Source organism: Hyla sarda, chromosome 6 (genome assembly GCF_029499605.1).
Source record: "Hyla sarda isolate aHylSar1 chromosome 6, aHylSar1.hap1, whole genome shotgun sequence".
NCBI lineage: Eukaryota > Metazoa > Chordata > Amphibia > Anura > Hylidae > Hyla > Hyla sarda.
The window spans coordinates 113,163,245-113,169,244 of NC_079194.1; positions in this window are offsets into that span (position 1 = coordinate 113,163,245).

The window sequence follows — 6,000 nt, forward strand, 5'->3', positions numbered from 1 at the left end:
CCAGTCAAAAAGTGTGTTTATAAGTAATATATTCTATCTAGCCTGTAGTGTTAATAGAGGTCTATTGCATTTCATATAGTCCTGCAAACACCGTTTGTATTCATTGTGCAGTAATCTCTGCCAGTCAAAAAATGTGTTGAAGTAATACGTATGTAGCTTGCAGTGTTAATAGAGGACTGTTGCTTATCATATAGTTCCACAAACACTGTCAGTACTCACTGTGCTGTCATCTCTGGCACGCAAAAGCGTATTCCTAGGACACATATCTAGCCTGTTAACACAGTTTTGTTGAATTTAATATTTTTCTGCAAACACACCTTAAATCTTTCTAGTTGTGTACACGCAAACATGCATTATAGTAAATGAGAAAAAAAACATTCTAGAACAGGGGCACAGTCGGGTGTTGATGTACCTAGCTATTAACGGTATCATACCATGTGGAACTTCTTTACTATGTTACCAGATGCAAGAAAGCAAGCACGTTGCCGTCTCTGCGGAGGGAAAGTGAGGCACAGGCAGGGTCTAAATTTAAGAATTAGGTCTCTATGTCAGCATCTCAAGTATCACAAAGCTTGGGTTGAAGTATACCTAGTCCACCAATGCCTGCTCTCTTGCTACGGATCACTCTACCTCACCACTGTCTGCTGTACGCTGGCTCCTACTAGTAACACTAATTCACCATCACCCTACTTCCAGCCAGGCCTACACGTACACAAACCATAATCCACAATAAAAGGGATAATTTTTGGGATACTTGTAAAAATCCATGTAATCTTCTTCTTTTGCTAGACTAAGAACCTGTTTTTACTCCCAAATAAGGGATAATTTTTCAAAATGCTTGGAAAAATCCATGCCGTCTTCTCCCAACAGTATAACAGCCAGGCCTCTTCCATAGGCAACACATATTTGGAATTTGCCTCATCTGTGTCGTGCCCTCCTCCTCCCCGATCCGGTCAGTTATCCATTGGGAAATCCATATCCTCCAGACAACAGTATTCTCCCAGTCACCCTGTTGTAGTACGCCTAAATTCCTACTTGGCCAAATTGTTGGTAGCACTTGTGGACTCCACAGCCTTCCAGCAAGTAATGGGGTGTGGCCAACCCAGGTGATGCATACCTAGTCCCCATTATTTTGCAAAGAAAGCCATCCCCACTTTGCAAAATCATGTGGTGGAGAGGGTGGGCCAGTCCATGAACTTGTCTGTGTGCAGAACAGTACATGTCATGGTTGCTACATAGTAATAGCTATGACCAGGGACAATACGTGTCCGAAAAAAAGTTTTGCTCCATTGCTGTGTCATTTCCCAGCCTGGCCAGGGCCACCTGGCTGGGACAAAATTCAAATTTATTGTGTTTGCTTTTGCCTGGGCTGCCTGGCTGGTTGGGGCAACATTCAAATTTATTTTAAAGGTTTCTCAACCTTCTGCTGTACACAGGCTTCTGCAACTTCCTCCAGTAAACCACTGTGACATGCTGAAGGTTGCTATTGCAACCTCCTTCCCGCCCTGTCTCCAGTCAGCCAGGCATGGATCACCTGGCTGGCCAAATTTTAATAAATTTTAAAGGTGTCTCAACCTGCTTTACCCAGACTCTACAACTTCTTCCAGTAAGCCACTATGATATTGTGGTGTCCCGGTACCGCATTCTATACGGTACCTATTTATGTATGGGTCCCCATAGCCAGAGTCCCTAGGGCGTAGGGATCCCTGTCCTCCAGTCTACCCCTAGTCGCCTCTATTTCAGTTTATAGATCGGTGTTTTATGCAAAGATTAATGTAAATAGGATAGCATATATGTAAATAAATGGTTAATTACTTGCTTCCATAGCGTTGCAGGACCTGCGGGTCATGTGACTCGGTGAACTCTATGGTATTAAACTTAAGGACCTTTGGAGGCCCTGTGACGTAAGCAATCCCATTACACCATGTACTGGTGAATGGCAGATGTTCGGACCAATCGGATTTGCCTCGCCCCCTGCCCATATAAGGGAGCGGCGGACATGTTTCTCTCTCTTGTTCCTGCGCAGCCAAGCAGTAAGGATCTCTCTTACCTCGTGGGCTATCATGAGAGAAGGATCTGCGCAGCAACTAACACAGTGAGTTAGGCCCGAGCCTTGCGGCAACGGCTGAACAATCTAATTATAGAGTGTATCAAATCCCAAACACTCTGCAGCATCACCGGACCTAACAATACCCCTAAATCCGGACGGATCTGCAAATCTCTCCCTATATTCAGAGACTGTATCATTAACTCAAGGTCCGCAACAACTTTCAGTCACCTAAGGACTGTTTATATGAGACTATTACTGTGCCGTGGATATTGCAAGCACTTCAGTAAAGTTATTCACGTTCAAGTTCAATCTCTTTGTGGACCTTCAGTCATTTCATGCACCTATCGTTACTGGGAAGGGCGGCGATAGGCCGGAACATTGATTCAGCATACCAGCCCTCAGACTCGTGTCACGAACTATAGGGTTAACATTAACCCCTCATATAACATACCACCACCACCATACACCCCCCAAGGGCTACCACAATATGTTCTACTGGTAGTTTCAGCCATGTCTACGCATACACAATCATAGCATGTCAGCATCACCAGTCCAGGAACCATATAATTGAATTTTGGTTTTAATTTCAAAATTAAAAAACTTAATTGAAACATTTCCAAATTTAATTTAAAAACCACCACCTTTCTGCTACCATTCCGCCATCTCCTGCTGTACTGACTGTAATGTCACCAAGAATGTGGGCACGGACGCAAGAAAACCCCTTCACTCCATCCAGAGTGACAGACCCAACCAGCTGGTCTCGCTAGACCATGTGAAATTGTCTCCTACCCGGTCCGGGTATGACTATGCTCTTACCATGGTGGATCATTACTCCAAATGGATTGTCGTTGTACCCGTCAAAGATCTCACAGCTAACACAGTGGCCCAGATGTTCTCCAAATGGGTGCAAACACTTGGATATCCGGAGTCTGTTCTAACCTTCTAGCCTTCGAGGCCCAACTCTTTCAAGAACTATGTTAATTCCACAACTGCAAGAAACTCTGGTCCACCGCCTATTACCCTCAGGGAAACGGGCTCTGTGAACCTATCAACCAAGTCTTCATTCATATGCTGCAAGCAGCTTCTGTGTCCAGGCATGAAGAATGTTACTGCCTGAGTTGTTGGAAATTTACAACAATACAGTGTACTGCTCCACCGGATACACCCCCTTCTTCTTGATGATTGGACGAAACGGGCAACTGCCGAAAAAAACGGATGTTTGGGTTGCAGGCCCTGATCAACAATTCTCAACAAGCATCTCTTGAGTGGGTTTCTGGGTTTCTGACCATCAGAGAAGAATTCAAGAGGCCAAAGAGATTGTCAGCAAGAAAATGGGTGAGGCCCAACAAAGACAACAAGAAGACTACAACCGCCATGCCTCTGCCAAACCACTCCAGGTGGGTGACAAAGTCTGGCTACGAAAGTTCCCGAGAACTAACAAATTAGATTCCATCTGGGAGACAGAACCCTACATGGTGACGGCCATATCCTATCCTGAGTCCGGTGTGTACGAAGTGCACCCATTAATGGATTTCTCCATGTTTTCTCCAAATCAGCTGGCATTCTTTATGTGTCTCCAACCCTGGGACTAAGCCAACCAACGTTAGTCAATCCACCAGTCCCTGCTCTATCACCATTGGCTTCAGCTTATACACCTGTCTCAAGAGCGCCAACAATGTCTCCAATATCTCTAGTACAAATGCCAGCAATCCTGAGTCCAGCTCCAGAAGCCTGATTCTCCAGAGGTGATGCTGCACAGATCCCAAAGGTCTACACAGAGACAGTTACCAGCTAGGTACAGAGAATAACAGTACCCTTGTACAAAATATATTTGTCCATAGTATACTCATAGTCAGTATAGAATAAATATTCTAACTAATTCTAATGTCATATGTACAGAGAATTTAGTAGTGTACATAATGTTTTGTCTGCATAAACTAGTCAAATGTCATGTCTAGTTAGGACTGTAGCTAACCAGTTTATATTCTCAGTCCACATCAGACCTCCAATGTCATGTCTAATGTCTAACTATTTTCCTGTCCATTGTGTACAGGGTGCTCCACTGGCCAGAGAGTTCCCCTGAAAGCCTAGGTAAACACGTACCGTGACAGAGCTACTATGTGTATAAGTAAAATTGCCATATTTTGTTAGAAAATGTGTATTTGCTATTTGTATAATGTTCTGGGGAGAAGTAGCTATAGCCGAAGGGCCCCAGCAGCAAAAGGCATTCGGGTAGAAAGCCTCTGGCAGCCCGATCCGAATCAAATATGTGCTAAAGTGTGTAGTTGCAAGTCCTAAAACTCCCATATGTTTATATCTTAATCCCAGTTATTCACACCCTCATCAATTGAGCATGTATGGATGTTAAGAGAAATACCACATGGACTCTTCCCCAGTTGTTTATTCACCAGCCTTGAGAAGGACATTGTCTTAAAATGCCCCAGGAACTATTATTGCTATCAACAGGCCTCAGTGGCCACATCATGTCGTCCGCCCTCCAGGACTGGGCGCCGAGGATGGCTGTTGTTAAGAGGGGGAGTTTGTGGTGGCTCAGTACAGGAGTTGCACCCCTGTACCTTTGCTGCCCTGTCCGTCAGACTCTATTCCATGGTCCCTGGGCCCCCCTGTACCCCTAAGTTCCTATGTTATATGGTGTAATGTACATATAATGTTATATACCTTTAAGGGTGGTTGTCCTGTGATTGTAACCAGGGAAGGTACCAGTGACTTTGTGACCTACAGGGTGATCTATGGGACCCCTCCTGAGTCTCCCCCATATAAGTCCTGGGTGGAGCTTCCTCAGTCTTTTTAGTGCTGAGTTGCAGTGAGGTTAAATCTGGAGAGAGTGTCTGGTGTCCTCAAGAGGCCTAAAGTCTACCACGCAGCCACAGATCCACAAGTCCACTACCCCCCAGGTCCAAGTCAAAGCCTTGTAAGCTACAAATGGGGGGAAGTCTGTAATAGTCAGTCTGAGTCAAGTCAGTCCAAGTCAAGTCTGTCTCAAGTCAGCGTGGCCCTGCATCAAATGGTCCAAGTCCACTATAAGTCCCAGCTAGCCCTGTGGTTTCTGAAGTCACTGGTCAGCTCCTTGGGCCTAGCCAAGCTGTATAGACTGTTACACCTGTCTGACTCGATAAAGCTGCCATTGTTCTGTAACTTCTGTTACTTGGCATCAGAGTCATTATTTGCCCCCCATGCCTAGCCCTGGATCCAGCGGAATACCTTTCGGTGGTGTAGAGGTAAAACCACGCCCTGGCGTCACGAACACAAGGGGTTAATGCCATCTGTCCTTAGGGTAATTCCATCTGCCCTCATCACACCCTCACCACACAAGTAAGTGGGTCTGGCGAGGACATGCTGTGGTATGAGCCGGCATAACACTCTCCAGGGTTGTTGATGTATACCACAGAAATATACATTGGATAGGTGTGAACCTACCCAGGATTTCCGCCCTGGGGTTAGGATTTTTCACAAAAGGTTCTTTTCACACTGTGTCTTGTAGTGTCTGTCCAAGGTATATCTGGGGTTTTGTGATGTATACATCTAATAGATACTTCGGATGTATGAGACTAAGTGATAACAGAAGGTTGTTACTAGAAGCCCCTGTATGGAATACCGCAGTCTGCTGCAATATTAAAGAATAACGCAACCCCTATGTATACCTATACAATATTTTAGTTTCTATGCAGTGAATGGTGGCCTATAGATCTGTTTGATAGACGTGGCAAGAGTTCTCCTGGCACACACACCAAATGGCTCCAAAAACACACTGTAAAATGAGCCATAATACTGAAATATCTCAGGCCAGGGATTGAGTCAGTGAGATATGACATATGTATGAGCCAGCACAGGGGTGGACTCTACTTCCAGCACATGGAGGTGTAACCATAACAGCAGGGTGTGTTGAAGAGGCAGTCGCAGAGCTTCTGCACTTGGAAACTGGAGTGACT